Source organism: Rutidosis leptorrhynchoides, chromosome 2, assembly GCF_046630445.1.
Source record: "Rutidosis leptorrhynchoides isolate AG116_Rl617_1_P2 chromosome 2, CSIRO_AGI_Rlap_v1, whole genome shotgun sequence".
Lineage (NCBI taxonomy): Eukaryota > Viridiplantae > Streptophyta > Magnoliopsida > Asterales > Asteraceae > Rutidosis > Rutidosis leptorrhynchoides.
In genome coordinates, this window is record NC_092334.1 from 328,201,111 (window position 1) to 328,224,930 (window position 23,820).

Sequence of the window (23,820 nt, forward strand, 5' to 3'; positions counted from 1 at the left end):
GCGAGGTACTTGACCTCTATATGATACATTTTACAAACATTGCATTCGTTTTTAAAAGACAAACTTTCATCACATCGAAAGTTGACAGGCATGCATACCATTTCATAATATATCTAACTATAATTGACTTAATAATAATCTTGATGAACTCAACGACTCGAATGCAACGTCTTTTGAAATATGTCATGAATGACTCCAAGTAATATCTCTAAAGTGAGCAAATGCACAGCGGAAGATTTATTTCATACCTGAGAATAAACATGCTTTAAAGTGTCAACCAAAAGGTTGGTGAGTTCATTAGTTTATCATAATCGATCATTTCATAATTTTAATAGACCACAAGATTTTCATTTCCATTTCTCATAAATATACGTCCCATGCATAGAGACAAAAATCATTCATATGGATTGAACACCTGGTAACCGACGTTAACTTTAATGCATAGAATATCCCCAAACAGAACCTCTCATCTATATAATAATAATCTCGAAGTACTAAAGCATTCGTACCCCGAATGGGACTTGTCAAGGTCCATAAATCTATCTTTAGGATTCGCGTCAATCAGGGGCCATTTCCCTAAATTCTTAGGTTACCAGACTTGAAGGGCGATATTCGGTTTAATAATCCAACCATAGAATGTAATTTTAAGTAGTTGTGTCCATTTCATAAAATATTTATAAAAGCAGCGCATGTATTCTCAGTCCCAAAAATGTATACTGCAAAAGCATTTAAAAATGGAGCAAATGAAACTCATCATACTGTATTTTGTAGTAAAAATACATATGACGACATTGAACAAGTATAGGGTTGGGCTCAGATTCACGAACGTATAAGAGAATACTACCTCAAAGTAAAGGCCTAAAAAAAATAATGCTCCATGCCAGGCTCGAACTCGCGACCTCCCGCTATTCCACAAACACCCTTAACCATTCACGCTACCTTGTTTTTCTGATATAACCCGTAATCATATATCCTTAACTAGTTTATTACGGCCCAACATAAAAACCAACTTACGGCCCAACAAAGAAAAGGTGCGGTGGCCCAACAGAAAGATTCATGGATCATATGTTCTGGTCAGTAGTTTTTGAAAAGCAGAAGCACAAATAAAAAAAAATATACTCGATCATTTTATCTTCATCGATGCATCACCCATCGTAAAAGAGAAAAAGTTTAAAAATTGCAACCATCACCTTATTTTACTCAATATGTCGGCCACTTGTATTTTTATTAAATCCATTTGCATAATTGATAAAGGGTTTTGGAGTATACTATGTATATTATCAAGTTGGCATCTCTAAATAAATATGTGGTTCAACTTCCTTCTCTTTGATTTGTAAGCTCACGATTCACCACCAATTGCAATCTTCTCTAGCTCCTTTGTGTCATACATCAGAAAGGGAATTAGCAATAATAGCTACGCTTTCTTATGTTTTTATCAGGGATGATATAGTTGTTGTAATCGAGTAAAAAATATTAGCGTTTGCAGGTTCTTGATGGTGTTGGGTGTTCGTGAAAGATAGTGGCGAGTTTACAGCAGGAATAAGCGAAATATCAAGCAATGGTTGTTGGAACAAAACAGAAAAATGAAGAGAGAGAGAGAGAGAGAGAGAGATATATATATATATAGAGAGAAGGGATCAAAGAAGAGAGAGGGAGATTACGGTGGTGAGGGTTGTTTTTTTTTTTATTGTGGTGGTAGTTCTATTTAGACTGAGAAAAATGAAAAAAAAAACGATAGTTGTGCAATGGATGGAGGTGGTGGTCATATGGGTAGTTTCAAGGTGATCATGGGCTGGGTTTGTGGTGTTTATTTTGGGTCGAACAACAAACAAAATAAACTATATGGGTTTGATGGAAGGTTAGGGTGGTGACGTTTGGTTCATATAAACTAGGAAGGAAAGAAGAAGAAAAAAAATGGAATAAAGAAGGATGGTGATTAGGGTGATGATTATGGATTGTCCTTTGATGTGTTTGTGGTGTATTTGGTGGCCAAAAGATCATGGTGTAAGGTGGTGGTTGTCTTTGGCCGGTGGTGATTTGGGTTTCATTATGGTTGGTGTCGAGTACAATGGTTTGTTCTTGGTGGTTCTAGGGTGGTCGAACAATGCAAGGGCAATAGTATTAATTCGATGATGGGGCTCTTGATGTGATTTGTGATCGATGGAAATGTTGGAGCAGAAGAACCGAAGGATAATGGCGTTTGAATGATTCCATGTACATGAAGGAAGAGAAGAAGAAAAATAATAGTATTTTGACAATAAGAATGATAAAGGTGGAAATTAGGAATTAAATGATTGTGTGAGTAACATGTAGCCCTCATTTGTTTTCTAATTAAATTAGTGTGGACATAAAGAATCAATCAGCAACAGAGATTGGAGAAAAGAAAATAAAAATTGATATAGATGTTTAATAGAGATCGTACTAATGATATTGATATGTAATAATTTGAAGACAAAAACAAATTCCAGTTACAGTTTGATAGGAACTTTTAATAGATTCCAAATATATATTTTATTCTATATCATCAATATTATTAAATAAATAAATATATTAATAAAAATATTAATACTAATAATAATATTAATTATATAAATAATAATAATAATAATAATTAATAACAATATTAACAACTATGGTAATGATAATTGTTAATAACAATATTAAAAATGATATACTAATGATATTGTATTTTTTTTTATGATAACATTAATAATGATTTTTAATAATAATGGCAATTATAATTATAAAAGTAATAATATTAATATTAATAATAATATTAATCATGATAACAAATAGTATTTAAATTATATCTAAATAATAAATTTAATCATTCTTATAGTAATATTTATATTTAAGTATTTATTTTGATAACCATAATCTTAAATTTATTAAGATTTTTATATTTATCATTTGTTAATATCACTAATAATGATATTAATAATAATGAAAGTAGTAATAATATAGTTTGTCATTATTATTATAATTTTAACTTGTTGTTACATCATATACTATATATGTAAATATGAATACAATAATAATGTTTTATATATATAATTATTATATATCGATTTACTATTTTATTTTATAATAGAAATAGATATTATAAATTTCAATACATAATATTTATGTTTATATATATATATATATATATATATATATATATATATATATATATATATATATATATATATATATATATATATATATATATATATATACACACATATTATTAACAATTGTTCGTGAATTATTGGGATTGGTCAAAGGTCAAATGTATACATGAACACAGTTCAAAGTTTTTGTGACTTCAACATTACAGACTTTGCTTATCATGTCGAATTTAATGGTAAGATCAAGTTTAAATTTGGTCAGAAATTTTCGGGTCGTCACAGTACCTACCAGTTAAAGAAATTTCGTCCCGAAATTTGATTGGAATGGTCATGGCTGACAAAAAGAATATTATTATGACGAATATGAACTGATAAATAGAGTTTTGTTACTGTTGAGTAATATGGTGTGACGACCCGGAAATTTCTGACCAAATTTAAACTTTAATCTTTATATTATTCTGACACGATAAGAAAAGTTTGTTAAGTTAAATCTCAAGAATTTTAAACTGTGTTCATACATTCATTATAACCTCGACCAAATTCCGACGATTCATGAACCGTTATATATAAATAGATATGTATATGTATATATATATATATATTATAACTTGAGAATATTAATAAAGTATTAAATGTATAATACTTTACACGAACGTATTTGTTTCAATATGATTTTTGACGAAATTAAAAAATATATATATATTAAATGATTGAATTATCAGAAACATTGAATTATGATTACAAGTCTCTGTTGAGAGGTCCACTATGATTTGAGAAAATCTATTCCTCTTAACGATATTCAGAATAATTTGTAAAACTATTTATAAATAAAAACAAAAAGTGTCATTTACGAAAGTTAGACAAAAGTTAGTGGAGAATTGGTTTCCATAATATTCTATTAATCTATTTTCAAACGTACAAAAACGTTTTCAGTTTAAAAAAGAACTTTATTATTAAAACGTATATAACTTTTATAAATATCTAGAATCACTTTTGACAACTCATTACTTAACCAGTATAATAAATATAACGATATTTATATTTTATTTCATTAAATATATATAACGATTTAAATTAATATTATATATATTTATACGCGTATTATACATACATAGTTTTTATACTTTTACAATACTTTAACTTAACTTTACTTTACTTTTACTTTACTTTAACTTTAATAATTCACTTTAATAATTCATACTTTAATAATTCACTTTAATAATTCATACTTTAATAATTCACTTTAATAATTAATACTTTAATAATTCACTTTAATAATTCAAAAATCTATTATAAATAGAATTCAAGAGGTTTCATTATTTCATAGAAACTTAAAAATATATTTCTCTAAACTCTCTCAATCGATTTATATATATATATATATATATATATATATATATATATATATATATATATATATATATATATATATATATATATATATATATATATATATATATATTGCTCTGTATTATTTCAAGATATTATTAGTATACATAAAATATTACGACGGAGTACTGTCTGAGTGATTTCAAAATAGTTTTTTTTGAATGAGTCGAAGCTAAGGAAATTATGGGTTATAGCTATGGAGGTGATGGGTATGGTTCATGGGTATGCTCGTGAGGTCAATCTAGTGTTTATCATCTCCGTTGCGTCTACGTACTTTCCTGCAATATTGAATCTCAATATTGATACGTTCGTGAATCCGAGGCCAACCTTGCACTTGTTAAATGACGTTATATGTATTTTTACTACAAAATACAGTATTGTGAGTTTCATTTGCTCCCTTTTATATATATTTTTGGGACTGAGAATACATGCGCTGTTTTTATTAATGTTTTACGAAATAGGCACAAGTACTAAAACTAATTCTACGTGGGTTTAAACCAGAAATATACCCTTAGCTTGGTAACATTAAACTACTTGTCTATGTACGGTAGGCGCGAATCCTAAAGATAGATCTATTGGGCCTGACAAACCTCATCCTGACTATGGGATGCTTTAGTACTTCGAGGTTATTTTAAATACACCTAATCTGGTGTACTTCAGAGGGTAAAACATGAACGTTAAGGCTTGTTACCGGGTGCCTACAACTTATAGAATACTTTTATACACTTGCAAGTGTACATATATTTATAAACGGAAATCTTGTGGTCTATTAATATATTAAAATGATTGTTATGATAAACTTATGAACTCACCAACCTTTTGGTTGACACTTTAAAGCATGTTTATTCTCAGGTATTAAAGAAATCTTCCGCTGTGCATTAGCTCATTTTAAGGATATTACTTGGAGTTATTCATGGCATATTTTGAAAGACGTTGCATTCGAGTCATTGAGTTCATCAAGATTATTATTAAGCCAATTATAGTTGGATGTATTATGAAATGGTGTGCATGCCGTCAACTTTTGTTGTAAAGAAAGTTTGTCTTTTAAAAACGAATGCAATGTTTGTAAAATGTATCATATAGAGGTCAAATACCTCGCGATGTAATCAACTATTGTGAATCGTTTATAATGTATATGAACGGGTCCTTTCAGTTGGTATCAGAGCGGTGGTCTTAGCGAACCAGGTCTGCATTAGTGTGTCTAACTGATAGTCGTTAGGATGCATTAGTGAGTTTGGACTTCGACCGTGTCTGCATGTCAAAAGTTTTACTCATCATTTTTGTCGGAAATTACCTGCTTATCATTCTTAGTCTAGACACATCTTATTGCATTGATTGCATGAATAGTGTATAGACAAAATTCATATCTTAGCGTATCTGCTAATTCATATCTTAGCGTATCTGTTACTGTAAACATTGCCTGACATATTCCGTAAATTCCTCCGTAATCTACGAAACCTTTTGCTCTATATAATTAGAATACCACCCGATAGCCGGAAAATCATTTCATATCGAAAAATTCTTTATTCAATCGTACGAAATAGAATTCGTCATTAGTTCAAGTCCCTCGGATTCCGAAATGGAATCCCACTCAAGTTTCGAAAGCAGTGTGACCGGAATGGATCAACCAATTAGTCATCATCTATTTTGGATGAATTGGGGATGGGTTCGTAGCCTCCTTAATCATTGGAGACAAGAAGAAGGTGATCCCTTCCATCCACCACATTGCCCTCTTGGCGAAGAACCTGAAGCACTTACCGGCGAACCTATCCGAAACACCATTTTCTCTCTTATTTCTAGAGTATCTCGTCACGATTACATACTACACCAAATTCTAGATTTTATTTATCCGCTCGTCCGAACCGACAATCACCCCGGTGTAATAGAAGAAGTCAACGAGCTTCACGCTCGGGTAGTGACTTTGGAGAATATGGTGCAAAGGTTACAAACACCAGCAGCAGCACCAGCAGCATAAACAGTACCACCATCAGCAACACCAACAGTACCATCACTACCACCAACAACAACATCCACATCCCACACCGCAACATCACAATCTGTATCTCAAACATCAACGTCATACGCCCTGTAAATATTCAGGAATATCAACAACAACAAACGATGAAGTATTAATTCATAAACTTCATTGAAGAGATATCTCTGCGGCAGTTATGTAATCTCCAAAATCTTAGAGATTATTTAATTCTGACCGTAAATCGGATGAGTGAACGGAGATAGTAGAGTAGAAACTTTGATCGAAAATGGTGTACGATTTACAAGCTAGAATTGTTTTACCAACAGCATCAACAGGACCGTAGCATCATCAACATAGTCAGTGCCGTCAGTATCGTCAGAATCAATAGCACCTATAACATCACAAACTCTGTCAGTTCAAGAATCATTGTGGACATCATTACGAATCAGCAACAAATATATTGTATCAACGAGTTATGAAGTATTAACTCATTTCCAATCGAAAGATTTATATGTATATTTTATATGTATAAATTTTTAAACCATAATAAATCTTCCCGTACTAAGCTATTATGTGTGAATCTTAACTACTCAGTTAATTCATATTACAAATATGCAATGATGTACGTCCTTCGTCCGCAACTTAACCATCGTTAATTACAATCTCTGTCTCAATTCAATAAAAATCCAATTCATAATAAATCAAGTGTATTATTCGAATATATGTTTGATTTTACACTTTCATCATCGATGTACTCGAAACTTTTCAAATAACATCATTCGTACCTTGCGAAGTTCACAAGAATTTCACGAAAACCAACAAATAAGTAAGTAATGATTCATAATTTCAATATTATTGAAGAAATACTTATGCAATTTATAAAGTTTTAGGGATTACTCAATTCTAGTTCCAACCATAAAACAAATGAGTTTAATTTAATATTAACTCATTAAATCTGTATTACATCTAAAGAAAATATACACATATATTTTCATAAAGACTGTAATAAATTTCTTTTGTACAAAATATTAATTGTGAAAAATTTTTTAACGGGTAGGTAATACCCGAGAGATATATAAATTCACAATTAATATATTATATTTTTCGAAACTGATTCAGCAATCATCAACTATACTCCATATTTTCACAACAATATCCATTCTTTCATATAAATCAAAACAATCATACTCATTCAAATTCAATTACATATTCTGATTTTGAAATCACATAATTCAATTCGAAATATAACCAGTATCATGACTCTTAGATTCCTATATCTTTCAAAGCTATACTTTGACTTCAAAACTGTGTTAGAACATCATATGTATTAACGATTACAATATGTGCTCAAACCTTTCGAAATTCCTGAAGACACTTCAACTAAGGAACAATCGAGATGATGATCCAACCACATGTTACCCACAGTTATACACCTGAAAAACTCTCAAAACTCAAGTCATACTTCGACACGTATCCGTGTTAGACCCTTTGACATTTACTAGCTAAAATAACTTTTCAATTCCGTTTCAAAATAGACAGTTTTGTCACAGCTCCAGCAAGTCAACTTCGACTTCTCAATCAAAACAGTCTTATTATAACCTCGATAGATACGTTGCTCTTTTGCCTACGTTACCGGGGAATCGTTTATATTCACCACATTAGCAATAAATTTACCAACAACTTCACTGATCTTTGACTTTCCAAAAAAAAAAAATCATTATAATTATCGAAACCCTATCATATACTCATTCATACCTTATAACAAGAATTGCCATACCAATTATTGAGAATCACCAATCAGTATTTTGAAACCTCGCAGCATGTCTACATCAACAATTACATATACACACAACGTCTACCTCCAAGACTTACATTTTTTGAATGAGAAATTTCTGAAAAACACCCTAAACTGCGAACCAGTTCTCGAAATTTTGAAAAATGCTGATGAAGCAGCAAAAACTGTAAACGACCTTAACAGTAAAAAGTTGGATGATAAAGGATAGTATATTGGCAAAGCTCAAAAAAAGAGAAACTTTGGAACTGGAAAACGGATTGAGCAAAGTATGAAGGAGGCTGTGGACAAATCACAAAGGCTGAACCTGCCTTCAAAGAATCCAAATGATTCAGTACTTGCTGAAGTCATTAACGAATACCTTGCTCCTGACTCTAAACCCCTGCGGACAATATCCTTCATCATCCTCTGATATTAGACATTCTAAGATATCATCGTATCTTTCATTATAAATATCATCCATACTTCTGAAGATATTTTTATAATTATTCTTATCTGAAATCATTTACCTCTTCGCGTTATCTGTATTATATCATAAAAGAAACTATTTTAGTTTCTAAATTCTGAAACATTCGAGTTTAAAATAGGAATATTCTTGAAGAAGTGTTGGGAGCTGAAGCATGAGTTAGTATAATATAATGACACTTGATCAACGTGATTATATTACAGTAATTCATGCTGAGTTTCTAAATGGAACATGATGATTCACAGATCATAACGTCATCATGTGCTATGTTACACGACTCTTGTATTCTCTTTGATCTCTAAATATCAAGAAAATATTTCTTGATGATTCGGCCTTTTCTGAGGTATTCTGGTAATTTGACAAGTCAAGATCGTGCCATTACAATTTCCTTCCTAGAACATTAACAATGTTCATTCCGAAATTTATATCTGCGAATTCTGGACCATTACAAGCGGTGCTTAATCGCAAGAAGAAGAAACGAAAGGACAAAGCTCCGAACTAGAAATGGGAGTATAAATCATAGCAAATAGAAGAGAGCATTAATTATAGATGATAATGATCATAGAAGAAGCAAGGACTTTGAAATATAAGGGAAGATATAAAACCCAATAACAACCCAGAAATCACAAACCGTATATATCAATGCATATAACAATATAAAGACACGGGAGAACTAAAAACACTATAAAACCAAAAGTATAGTAGAAGTAAATAGATTCTTCCGGAGGCAGATGAAAAAGAAGAGCGACAGATATGAAAGTGAGGAGTATATCAAGAATCAGCACTGGATGAAGCATATTGACAAATACTTTAAAATATGAGTTGAGAAGGTGTGAGTTGTAAGAAAACAAATGAGGTGGATTTATAGTGAAATATCCGACAGAGAAATCAAAATAGATTATCGCATTAATTCGAAGAGGATCATAATTTCCTTAATTACCGAATAATCAAATCCAATATAGATTACAAAGATTTTCTTTTCGAAGATCAATAGTGAAGACGTCAAAAGATACGACGAATCACTATTATCTTATTTCATTCATTTACGATAACTTCACTCACACGCTTCGAGTAATCGAATTATTTTATCCATTCTTCTTGAACATGATAAAATTCTATAATCGTTATAATAACATTCTCATTGTTAGTCATGACGACCTCTATCAAATTTCGGGGACGAAATTTCTTTAACGGGTAGGTACTGTGACGACCCGGAAATTTCTGACCAAATTTAAACTTTAATCTTTATATTATTCTGACACGATAAGAAAAGTTTGTTAAGTTAAATCTCAAGAATTTTAAACTGTGTTCATACATTCATTATAACCTCGACCAAATTCCGTCGATTCATGAACCGTTATATATAAATAGATATGTATATGTATATATATATATATATATATATTATAACTTGAGAATATTAATAAAGTATTAAACGTATAATACTTTACACGAACGTATTTGTTTCAATATGATTTTTGACGAAATTAAAAAATATATATATATATATTAAATGATTGAATTATCAGAAACATTGAATTATGATTACAAGTCTCTGTTGAGAGGTCCACTATGATTTGAGAAAATCTATTCCTCTTAACGATATTCAGAATAATTTGTAAAGCTATTTATAAATAAAAACAAAAAGTGTCATTTACGAAAGTTAGACAAAAGTTAGTGGAGAATTGGTTTCCATAATATTCTATTAATCTATTTTCAAACGTACAAAGACATTTTCAGTTTAAAAAAGAACTTTATTATTAAAACGTATATAACTTTTATAAATATCTAGAATCACTTTTGACAACTCATTACTTAACCAGTATAATAAATATAACGATATTTATATTTTATTTCATTAAATATATATAACAATTTAAATTAATATTATATATATTTATACGCGTATTATACATACATAGTTTTTATACTTTTACTATACTTTAACTTAACTTTACTTTACTTTTACTTTACTTTAACTTTAATAATTCACTTTAATAATTCATACTTTAATAATTCACTTTAATAATTCATACTTTAATAATTCACTTTAATAATTAATACTTTAATAATTCACTTTAATAATTCAAAAATCTATTATAAATAGAATTCAAGAGGTTTCATTATTTCATAGAAACTTAAAAATATATTTCTCTAAACTCTCTCAATCGATTTATATATATATATATATATATATATATATATATATATATATATATATATATATATATATATTTGCTCTGTATTATTTCAAGATATTATTAGTATACATAAAATATTACGACGGAGTACTGTCTGAGTGATTTCAAAATAGTTTTTTTTGAATGAGTCGAAGCTAAGGAAATTATGGGTTATAGCTATGGAGGTGATGGGTATGGTTCATGGGTATGCTCGTGAGGTCAATCTAGTGTTTATCATCTCCGTTGCGTCTACGTACTTTCCTGCAATATTGAATCTCAATATTGATACGTTCGTGAATCCGAGGCCAACCTTGCACTTGTTAAATGACGTTATATGTATTTTTACTACAAAATACAGTATTGTGAGTTTCATTTGCTCCCTTTTATATATATTTTTGGGACTGAGAATACATGCGCTGTTTTTATTAATGTTTTACGAAATAGGCACAAGTACTAAAACTAATTCTACGTGGGTTTAAACCAGAAATATACCCTTAGCTTGGTAACATTAAACTACTTGTCTATGTACGGTAGGCGCGAATCCTAAAGATAGATCTATTGGGCCTGACAAACCCCATCCTGACTATGGGATGCTTTAGTACTTCGAGGTTATTTTAAATACACCTAATCTGGTGTACTTCAGAGGGTAAAACATGAACGTTAAGGCTTGTTACCGGGTGCCTACAACTTATAGAATACTTTTATACACTTGCGAGTGTACATATATTTATAAACGGAAATCTTGTGGTCTATTAATATATTAAAATGATTGTTATGATAAACTTATGAACTCACCAACCTTTTGGTTGACACTTTAAAGCATGTTTATTCTCAGGTATTAAAGAAATCTTCCGCTGTGCATTAGCTCATTTTAAGGATATTACTTGGAGTTATTCATGGCATATTTTGAAAGACGTTGCATTCGAGTCATTGAGTTCATCAAGATTATTATTAAGCCAATTATAGTTGGATGTATTATGAAATGGTGTGCATGCCGTCAACTTTCGTTGTAAAGAAAGTTTGTCTTTTAAAAACGAATGCAATGTTTGTAAAATGTATCATATAGAGGTCAAATACCTCGCGATGTAATCAACTATTGTGAATCGTTTATAATGTATATGAACGGGTCCTTTCATATGGATAAGATAATTCGATTACTCGAAGAGTACGAGTGAAGCTATTACTAAATAGTGAAATGAGATAGATAAGTTTCATCATAACTTTTCACTAGTCATTGTTGAATTTAGAAAATAAGTTTGCGTCTTGATTTTTTTGACGTTGTCTTGGTTGAATTCCGGAATTCAAGGGATTTAAAGAAATCTTTGAAATCTGAATAAGATTTGATTCTTCGATAATTAAGGAAATTAGGATCTCTTCAATTAAATGCGATTATCTGTCTCGATTACTTTGTCTAGTATTTTCACTATAAATGAACTTCTTCCGTTTCATTATTTTCACCACTCCAATACTTTCTTTCTCGATTCATACTTTCAATGATTGTGAATATGCTTAATCCAACTCTGGTTCTTAACCTCATCCTGACTATCACAACAATCATTCTTCTATTACAACTCCCATCAGAGGAATCTGTTTACTTCTACTTCGCTCTTGGGCTAATTGTGTTTATCATACTCCCGTGTCTTTATATTGCTATTCGTATTAATATACACGGTTTGTGATTTCTGTGTTTGTGATCGGCTTTATATTTTCCTTTATATTTCGGAGCTCCATGCTCTTGTTTTCTCTTCCCGACTCCAAGTCAAGCGAATAATGGTCCAGAATTCATATGTATGAAATTTTGAATGATCATAATATACTAAGCAGAAGAATTGTAATAGCACGATTTGATTGGTTAAATTACCATAATTACAGAAGATAGAACTATCAAGAATATATTTTTCTTGATATGTTCGGAGGTTAAGTAGAATGAAAGAGTTATGTAACATGACACGTGATGATGGTATGATCTACTGTGAACCATCATCACGTTTCATTAGAAACTCAGCATGACTTACTGTAATATAATCAGGTTGGCCGGGCGTCATTATATTATACTAACCCATGCATCAATTCCTAACACTTCTCCACAATTCATTCATAATTTATACTTAGATTTTTCAGAAGTTTCCAATATAATGAAATACAGAAAACACGAAGAGGTAGATAATTTCGGACAAGAATATTTATGAAAATATCCACAGAAATATCGAAGATATTTATGATGATATTTTTTGGAATTTCTAAGTTCGAAGGTTGATGAAGAAAGATTTTTCGCAAGATTTTAACATGAGTACGGAGCAAGATATTGGTTGAAGGTTTCATCGGATCCAGAATTACCTGGATTCTTTGAATATATGGTATGGTCCTTGTATTTGGCCTTGGTCTCCTTCATGGTTTGCTCAATATGTTTTTCAGTACTAAATTTTCTATCGAGCGTTCCTAACACTCCCTTCTTTATCATCAAACTTTTAGCCGTTTTGATCATCTACAATTTTTCTGTTTCCTCTGCATTAAATGCTACGATATCTGAATCATCGGTTATCAATCCGAGGTGGTTTCAGGAGGATTGTGTTTTTAGATGATTAAACGCTGATGGTAATATGGTGGAATATAAAACGTTCCCCGGTAACAATAAAAGAGCACGCATATATGTCAAGGTTATAATAAGGTTGTTTCGAACGAAAAGTCGAAGTTGACTTGCTGAAGCTGTGATAAAATTGACTACTTGGTAAAGGGATGTAAAGTTATTTTCGGTAATGGCAACGCCAAAGGAGCTAACACATATACGTGTTAAACGTTTACTCAGTTCCCGAGAGTTTTTCAGGTGCATAGCTATATGCATAAATCTTTCTTTACGTAGATGAAGTGCGATTGGTTCATCCTCTCGATTGAGGTGTTTTCAAGAATCATGAAAGGTTTGAACGCAGATTATAATTGTCAAGATACAACGAGATTTAAGATGAAATCAAGTGGCAAACTTGAAGAAATGTTTAGTTTCATATGTTATAATCAATATTTTAATTCATTTTAATTGTTTAATATTATTAGTCCACAGTCGATAGTCCACAGTTAACAGTCCAATAATTCATATATAGTTTAATATATAATATTCGAATTAATTAATACGTATCGTGACCCGTGTACATGTCTCAGACTCGATCACAACTCAAAGTATATATATTATTATAGAATCAACCTCAACCCGGTATAGCTAACTCTAGCATTACTGCATATAGAGTGTCCATGGTTATTCCAAATAATATATATAGATGCGTCGATATGATATGTCAAAACCTTGTATACGTGTCCCGATATTTAAAATGCGTAAATAACATTATTTAAATGACAATAAATAAAGTGCGTAAAATAAATAACAGAATGTAAATGACAATAAATAAAATTACGAGAATTAAATTGCGATAAAATAAATTGCGATAATTAAATGTACAATAAGGAATTAGCAGTTAGCTAGGAATAGTTAGCTAGGATTTTGTTAGCGTGGATTCTTAACAAAATTTCTCATAGTTAATTTGTTTGTTTCTAACAAATTTTATTTTGTCCAATGTTTTCTTCATTATGCCACTTGTCGGATTCTGATAGGTCAAAATCCAAATATGAAATTGAATGAAAATAGTTATTCTGTGGTGAACGGATTCATATATCTGTGGATGTAAGTAGGATAGTAAATGACTGTTGAATCAGATTCGAAGAATGTACAGTATAACTTATTAATGTGAAATTTAAATATTCCTCGGGTATTACCTACCCGTTAAAATATTTTCATCATTAACAGTTTGTACAAAAGAATTTTTAATTACCATCTTTATGAAAACATATATACACATATATTTTCTTCAGATGTAATACAGATTTAATGAGTTAATATAATATTAATCTCATTTGTTTTACCGTTAGAACTAGAATACATAATCTCTAAAACATTAGAGATTACATAATCGTCATGTCGAACGAAGATAAATGATGTAGAACGTCATGTAGAATGATGATTATGATCGAGGTACAGATTGTGATGTTGAAGTGTGTGTTGTTGATGGTACTAGTATTGATGTTGGTGGTACTGTTGGTGCCGTTGATGTTGCTGAAGCTGGTACGTTTTGCACCATATTTTTTTAAGGCTACAACTCAGGCGCGTAGTTCGTTGACTTCTTACTCCGGGATGATTGTCGGTAAGAATGGGCGAATGAATAAGGTTTAGAATCTGAGTTATGATATAGTTGTGGCGAGATATTCGGGAAATGAGAGTGAAAATGGTGTTTCGGATTGGTTCGCCGGTGAATGCTTCAGGTTCTTCGCCCAGAGGACAATATGGTGGATGAAAGGGATCGCTTCTTCTTGTCTCCAATGATTGAGGAGGCTACGAACCCATCAGATGAATTGGGGATGAATGATTGGTTGCTACGTTCCGGTCACACTGCTTTTGGAGCTCGAGTGAAACTCCATATCGGAATCCGAGGGACTTGAACTAGTGACGAGTTCCATTTCTTATGATTGAATAAAGGATTTTTCGATATGAAATGATTTCCGGCTATCGAATGGTATTCTAATTACATAGAATATCTATATATATAGAACAAAAGATTTCGTAGATTACGAAGGAATTTACGGAATATGTCAGGCAAAGTTACAGTAACAGATACGCTAAGATATGAATTAGCAGATACACTAAGATATGAATTTTTGTCTATACACTATTCATGCAATCAATGCAGTAAGATGTGTCTAGACTAAGAATGATAAGCAGGTAATTTTCTAAGGATGAATAGCAGATGATTTCTGACTAGAAATGATAAGTAAAACTTTTGACATGCAGACACGGTCAAAGTCTAGACTCACTAATGCATCCTAACGACTTATCAGTTAGACACACTAATGCAGACCTGGTTCGCTAAGACCACTGCTCTGATACCAACTTTAACGACCCGTCCTAATCCATCTGGACGAATACATTACATTTGGTTACATCGCGAGGTACTTGACATCTCTATATGATACATTTTACAAATATTGCATTCGTTTTTAAAAGACAAATTTTCATCACATCGAAAGTTGATAGGCATGCATACCATTTCATAATATATCCAACTATAATTGACTTAATAATAATCTTGATGAACTCAACGACTCGAATTCCACGTCTTTTGAAATATGTCATGAATGACTCCAAGTAATATCTTTAAAGTGAGCAAATGCACATGATGTTATGCGAGGTGTACTAGGAAATAGTATTATTTTTGCTACGAAATACTATTAAATACAATACAATTTTACACAAGATATTTATTTATTTATAGACTGGATATACGTAAACCTTGCTACAACACTTATAGGCAGTGTACCTAATCATACAGTAGTGTAGTTTTTAGTAAGTCCGGTTCGTTCCACAGGGAAAATTAAACAAGCTTAACGCTATATTTTTAAAAACAATATTTGTAAAAATACAAAAATATATAAGTAATATTATTATTATAAAGGTGGTTTTTACCGTTTAATGATCGGTTTATCGATTTTAAAACTTTAGTCGCAGTTAAAACCTAATGTAAAATATTAAAAATAAATATAACTTAATTTAAAGCGTAAAGTAAATAACGATAATGAAATTGCGATAAATGAAATTGCGATAAAATAAAATTGCGATAATTAAAGAGAACGATAATTAAAAGTGCAATTAAATACGATGACAGTAAATAAAAGTGCGATAATTAAAAGTGCAATTAAATATGAAATAAAAGAATTATGCTTATTTAAACATCCATAATCATGATGTTTGACGTGTTGATTTTTAGTTTATTCCCATGGGTTAATTGTCCTTTGTCCTGGATTATTCGATATGTCCATACGGATTTGTCCATAACAGTCCATCATTCATAATCATAAAGTGCGAGTGTCTTCGTCAAATTATTCTTATTCCCGAAGTCAAATATTCCAACTAATTGGGGATTCGAATTGTAACTAGGTCTTAATACTTTGTTTAATGAATACACCAGGTTATCGACTGCGTGTAGTCCAAGGTTTTACTACTTTGTTAACAATTACACCAATTACCCTTGAATGGATTACACCCCTGTTTCAACAAGTCTATTAACTATAAATCAAGTTCCGTGTCCGGTCAAATGAACAATTATCGGTATTTATAGATATCCCGCCCACCGTACCCAGTCAAGCGTATATGGTTATATATAAATAGATCAAATTATAAGTCTATATATTAAATTAACGAGGTATCGTTTAGTTAATATAAAGCCCATTAATAGCCCATTGTCTAATTTCCACAAGTGTCGTTCTTTTGTCCAAGCCCCAATTTTGGTACAAAGCCCAATTACCCAATTTTAATATTTAGCCCAACATCATGATTACTTCGGCATTAAATAAGCATAATAATAACTTAGCTACGAGACATTAATTTAAAAATAACAATAACCATAACTTACAGTGATTAAAAATAGCGTAGCGTTACATGGACAGAATTTCGACTTACACCCTTACAACATTCGCTAACATACCCTTATTATTAGAATTTAAAATTAAAATTAAAATTATAATATAAATATATATATATATATATATATATATATATATATATATATATATATATATATATATATATATATATATATATATATATATATATATATACGTGATAGATAGAGAGATGGATAAAAGATGGATATATCGTTCACCAAACTGCGAATTTATAGGCATGTGGCCTCTCACCTACTGCCATGCGATCACATGGTTTTAGCATTCCTGGCCATGCGATCGCATGGCCACTTTTTCCAGCCCACATGTTGTTGTTTGCATTCTGCCGACGGTTTATATAATAATATATAATATATAAATAATTTATATAATTATTTAAATATTATATTTTATTCTTGTGCATAGTAGACTTGTAATTTTTAATCCGTTGCGTCGAGCGTTGAGAGTTGACTCTGGTCCCGGTTCCGGATTTTCTAACGTCCTTGCGTACAATTTAATATCTTGTATTTTGCGTTTCGCGTCTTGTACTCTTGTAATTTTGAGACGTTTCTCATCAATAATTTGAACCACTTTGATTGTACTTTGTACTTTTGAGCTTTTTGATCGTTTGCGTCTTCAATTTGTCGAATCTGTCTTTTGTCTTCACTTTTTATATCACTTGTAAAATAGAACAATTGCAACTAAAAGCTTGTCTTTCTTGAGGGATAATGCTATGAAATATATGTTTGTTTTTAGCATTATCAAATATTCTCACACTTGAGCGTTGCTTGTCCTCAAGCAATATAGTCTTGAAAAATACTAGAATCACTTCTTTATTCTTCACAATTTGTACATCAGTGATTTCTATACGGCGGTATAAACAATGGTAGTAACGTTGTGGTTTACAGTCCCATATGACTATAAAAATTTAGATCCTTTAGGAAATTGGATCTTTATGAAAACATTTGATCTTTTGAAAATTTAATCTAGCTTTTACCCTAGATAAGTTTTCCGGAATAACCCTTCACCGGTGTTTGCAAATTGTTTTTGTGGGTTTGGTGGGTTTTAGATTTGAAAACTTTAGCTCAAAACTTGCGGTTTTGTGTCACCCACTTGCCAACCTTGTATTAGGAAAGCAACACGTCCAGTATACTTGCTCCGTATATTACCTTTCGGTAAACTACCGTCCGGTTGTAAAGGAAAGCGTTGAACAAGTAACTGTTAAGGCAATGTCCCCTGACATGCTTTTAATTATGGTCTATAACATGTCGGATGCAATTACTATCCTTGGTAGGAGCAATAGTAAGGCTCACCCTTTAGTTTTTCGGTTTGGCACAAGGTCCTGTCTTCGACCATACTATACAACCACCGTTTTTACGGTTGACACCGATTTGGTTCAGGTGACCTAATGAATTCCAGGTGAATTCCTAGGATTTTACGTTCAATGGTAATGAACGCATTAAAAATGGGTTTTTAGAAAACAAATCGGTTTGTAATTTTTATCAAAATATTTTCTCGTTCAAGCTCGAGTTTAGATATCATCGAATTCCACGAGTTTGTAATTCTCAATCTTTAAGGTCAATCTCTAGGATTGAGTAATATCAGGCTTAAAAGCTGATTTTTGATCTTTTAAGGAGATTATCCTTTCTGGGGGTCTGATTCATTAGTCTTATCAAGCTAATTTGCACGGCGTCCTCCCCATTGTACGAGACAGATCCTCTCATGGTTGGGATAAATCTGACCACTTGGCGACCCTGTTTGATGCTGAGGTCCGTGGATTTCCTGCTGATTTTAGTGATGACTTTTCTAGATTTTTCGTCAACCTACATCTGGTCTGGACGACAACTTCATGACCTAAATCAAGAAGCGCGTGTCTTTTTTGGAAGACTTTACTTCCTTTTAATGATGGAATTGATTCATCGTGTAGATCCATCTATTCTTTCAAATATATTATAGTAAATCGGGTGAAACTGATTAGTTTAGTCTAAAGCAAAAGCATCTTCAGTTATTTATTACAGAAATATGTGATATATGTTCAAAATAACTTGGTAAATTTTTTCCACACTTGGCTTTTTATTTTCTTTTATTTGCCTTTTTATTGTCCTCTATTCCATTTTAAATGAATTCTAACATTTTAGTTTGTTTCTCAATTTATGTCATTTCCAAGGTAACAATAATTTCGGTGTTAACACCTAGTTTTATCGCTCATAAATATGTATAAACATGATTTTGAATTCATTTAATTGAAAATTTTGAAAATTTTACTAGAATTGTGTAGTCAGTATATAAGACTAGGACTGTTCTTTATTATCAGAGAGCACTAGATTCTAATACAACTACTGCATTACTAGTATTTTTAATGGTAACCAAGTGTTTTAAGTTAAAAATTTTTAAAAATCCGAAAGAATTTAACCCCTTCCCACACTTAAGATCTTGCAATGCCCTCATTTGCAAGAAATCAGTAACAATATAAATTATTGAGGGTGATTAGCGTAGAAAAATGATTAAATTTTACCAAAGTTTCCAAACATATTGGTTTTTTTTTTGCTGAATGATAAATGGTGCACATCATTTGTTCATTCCGTCTTATTGTTACATCACATTTGTTTTTCATTTTGTCGTCAAAAGTATTAGCTTTTGCTGAACTTAATGCCAGTCTTTGAAAATGCGCTGTTTTACCCTGTTGTGTACAATTGACAATATACATACATACAAATATAAACAAGCATGTTAATTTGAAATGGGACTTAAAATTCCACTTTCAAATCAAATATGAAATATTAGTACAACATAATAAAAATATTAAACAATACATTAATGTGTCATAATATCATATGTTTAAACATAAATAAATAGAAATAATAAATAATAAAAATCATAGAAATCACCAACAGGAATTAAATCAATCTGGATAGGGGTTCCAGTTTATGTCATCGTCCGGGTTCCATGCTTGGTGATAGGTGTACTGGTAGGCCTGGTTAGGGTCGTAGAGAGTATATGGTGGTCTAATCTCGGGCTGGTGTGGAGGATAGTAAGCGGGTCGGGTCGGGTCGGAACGTAGTGATCCTGAGGTGACAGCCGGCTCATAATCTGATGCTGATGATAGTCCCATCTATCATGCTGTCATTGCCTGGAATGTTCGTAATCATTCCGGGCTTGCCACTGCTCCATCCGACGAAATCTCTCCGTGTTTTTCATATATACCTCATCTATATGCTGGTAGACATCAGTCTTAGCCTCCCGAATGACATCCCTAATGTCATCCGCTTCCTCCATTTCCTTGTCTGATCCTCTCTCTACCTGTGGATGACTACCTTCATAGGGTATTGCCTGATTGCGTCTACTCTTCAATACCTTAGCACCCGTATAAACCCTCAATCCTAAAGGCTCAACCTGTTCCCTACATTCCAAAAGTGGACCCCCTTGGTCCTTATCTACACCTAAATACTCTCCAATGAGAGTAACACAAATACCTCCTCCAATTATCCCCCCTTCCTGTATTCCTTCAACCATCTTTGACAAATAAAAACCAACACAGTAAGGGATATTAACAAAGCCTCTTGGGTCTCGAATACACTTTAGGTAAAATAAATCATGTAAGGTCAATTTTTCCTTGTTGTGACCTCTCTGTGTAATCGAGTTAGCCAAAAATCTATGAATTATACGAAGCTCGGCTCTGTTAATATGTAAGTAGGTATGTGTTCCTGCCCGCCCAAAAACATTATAATCTGACATACGCCTCCAGATGGCGTTCGCATCAAAATTTCTATCTACCCTTTCACCACGATAAATCAAATTCATACAATCAGGTAGTAGTAATTCAGCGGACGTATATATCTGCAAAGCCCTGGCCATGTCCAGCATGGACATCCTGTACATCCTACGGCCAAGTATAAATCTAAGAAAACTTCTATCATCTAATCTATCTATATCTACATTTAATGCTATAGTACTCATCAGCTCAACACACCATTCCTTATATACAGGTCTACGAATGGTGAATAAACGTTCCCAATCAGTAAAAGAAGTGCTGCCATACCTTTGGATCAAATGCTGTCTAACTGAGTTAGCAAGTTGGACCCTTTCCAAAGGATTCCAATCAATTACCCTAGGCACCTCTACATCTTTCGTTACTAATTTGAATTTATTACTTTAATATGCCGGGTAATCTCTCCAGCTTCTATCGAATCTCAGATTAGGATGCAATGTATGTTCAGGAATCATTGGGTATTCTACTAGCGGATGCATCGGAACTACTATGAATTCATTATCAAACTGTAGCGGATCATAATAAGGTACATGTTGATCAGGCTGATGTTGTTGTTCCTGTTGTGGTTCTTGTTCGGGTTCTGGCTCGTATTGCGGTTCATATTCTGGTTTAGGTTCTTGTTGTGGTTGTCTAGATGATGATGAAGCACTAGCAATATCGGTTTTCTGCAAAAAACATTAAACACAAAATTTGTGCATCCAAATATGCATTAGTGTTAGCAAAATAACAGCTTATATTAACCACAATAACATGTTAAATCAAAATTAAACTTATACACATTTTCACATTTTTTACAATTCTACATTTTTTCAAATTAGCACATATGAAAATGTATACAAAGTTCATAAGCATTTAACTCAAATAACATGTCAAAATAGTCATAACTAGCAATTAAACAAGTCTCAAATGGCAATTATATTAAATTAATCAAGTTCATGAATTTTGTACCTAAAAAGTCTACTTTAATCTCCAAAAATCATGTTTACGATCAATGTTTGGATCATTTAGCTACCTAAACATGTTACACTACTTAATTTAGCAATAATTCATGACAAAAATCGGCCATAACCAGTTTATATCAAAAAGCCCCAAATTGCCCAAGAACACAAACCCTAGATTTCTAAAATTTTTGAAGTTTTTGGCTTCAAATCATGTTAAATAGCATCAATCTAGGTTATACATGCATAAAATACTAACAATTTAACACTAATTACACTAAAAATTAACAAAATTAAATTAGGTACAATATTGGAAATTATCACAAAAACTAGAAAATTTATTTGTTTAGGGGTGTAATTTTTACCTTTTTGTTGAAGAATCCGAACCTAGGCATGATTAGAGCAAGAAATTTGACGAATTACGGTGAAAATTTGCGAAGTTTAGAGAGGATTTTGGGGTATTTTAGGATGTTTGTGTGTGTTGTGGTGTGAAGACAGAACCAGTCGACTGCCTTTTGATCCTGAGCTAAAATCCAGCTCCATGCGATCGCATGGAGTTGAAGTTTAAAACCCATGCGATCGCATGGGTCTGGTATTTTTATTTATTTTTTAATTTTTTTTATAAAAAACCTTATAACTTTTAAAACATATAATTAATAAAATTTTTAAAAATTTGTTTCTTTTTAGGATGAGGGCGTTTCGGATCGTTGTCCTAGTCCGTCCCTCGACAAAATTTTAAAATTTTTCAATTCAAAGCGTGGTTTTAAAAGTAAAGATTTTTGGGTTTTTTAAATGTTTTTGGCATACTTTAGTTCAATAAGATTAAAAATAATGATAATAAAAGTTCTCGTCCCTCCCTTGGGTAGAGTAATTTCAGTTCAAAGACCTAGTCTTCAACTCACGACGAATTTTTAGAAATCAATTTTTAACTTAGCGAAATAAAGTAAATTTTTGTTTTTAAATTCACACCAAACTTAAATTTAAAATGCATAAAATTAAAAATTCATATTAAAAATTCACACCAAACTTAAATTATATTTTTTGTTTTTATACATACAAACTTATATTAAAAATATTAATTTTTTAAATATTTACAATTTTAAATATATTAATTTTAAAAAGTTACATTAATAATTTAATATTAATATATTAAATTTAAAAACATAATAAAATTAAAAATCTTTTTGGTATTTTATCCCACTTTAATCAATCAAATATTATCAAAAATATACGCCCCTCTTTTCGGTAAAGTAATTTCGGCTATATTACCTAGTTTTACTCCTGACGAATTTTTGAAATATTTTGGGTTGATTGATTAAAGATATTTATACCTTAAGAATAAACGGTAAATTTCGCAGTGATGTAATAAATTTTTGTATGATATCAATAATTTCGGTCGCAAAACCTATTTTTATTGAGTATCAATTTAATACTTTATAGCGAACAATTTAGCGTTTAATATCAAAAGGTTAAAAGCAATAAAATAAAAATAAAAACTGTACATACTTACCTGTGAAATAGAATTCTTAGTGACCTGCTTTAGCCCACTCATAAGATAGTCGGACTAATTGGTTTTCCATAGCTACATAGGCGTAACCTCGAGCATTCAACGTTTTTCTTCGAAACATATGAACGGTCCATCTCTGCATAAAGTAACAAATTCGGTATTGGAATATGTCTGATTAGTCGAGCATTTTCCTTCGTGTGACCATTTTTCGCATTTG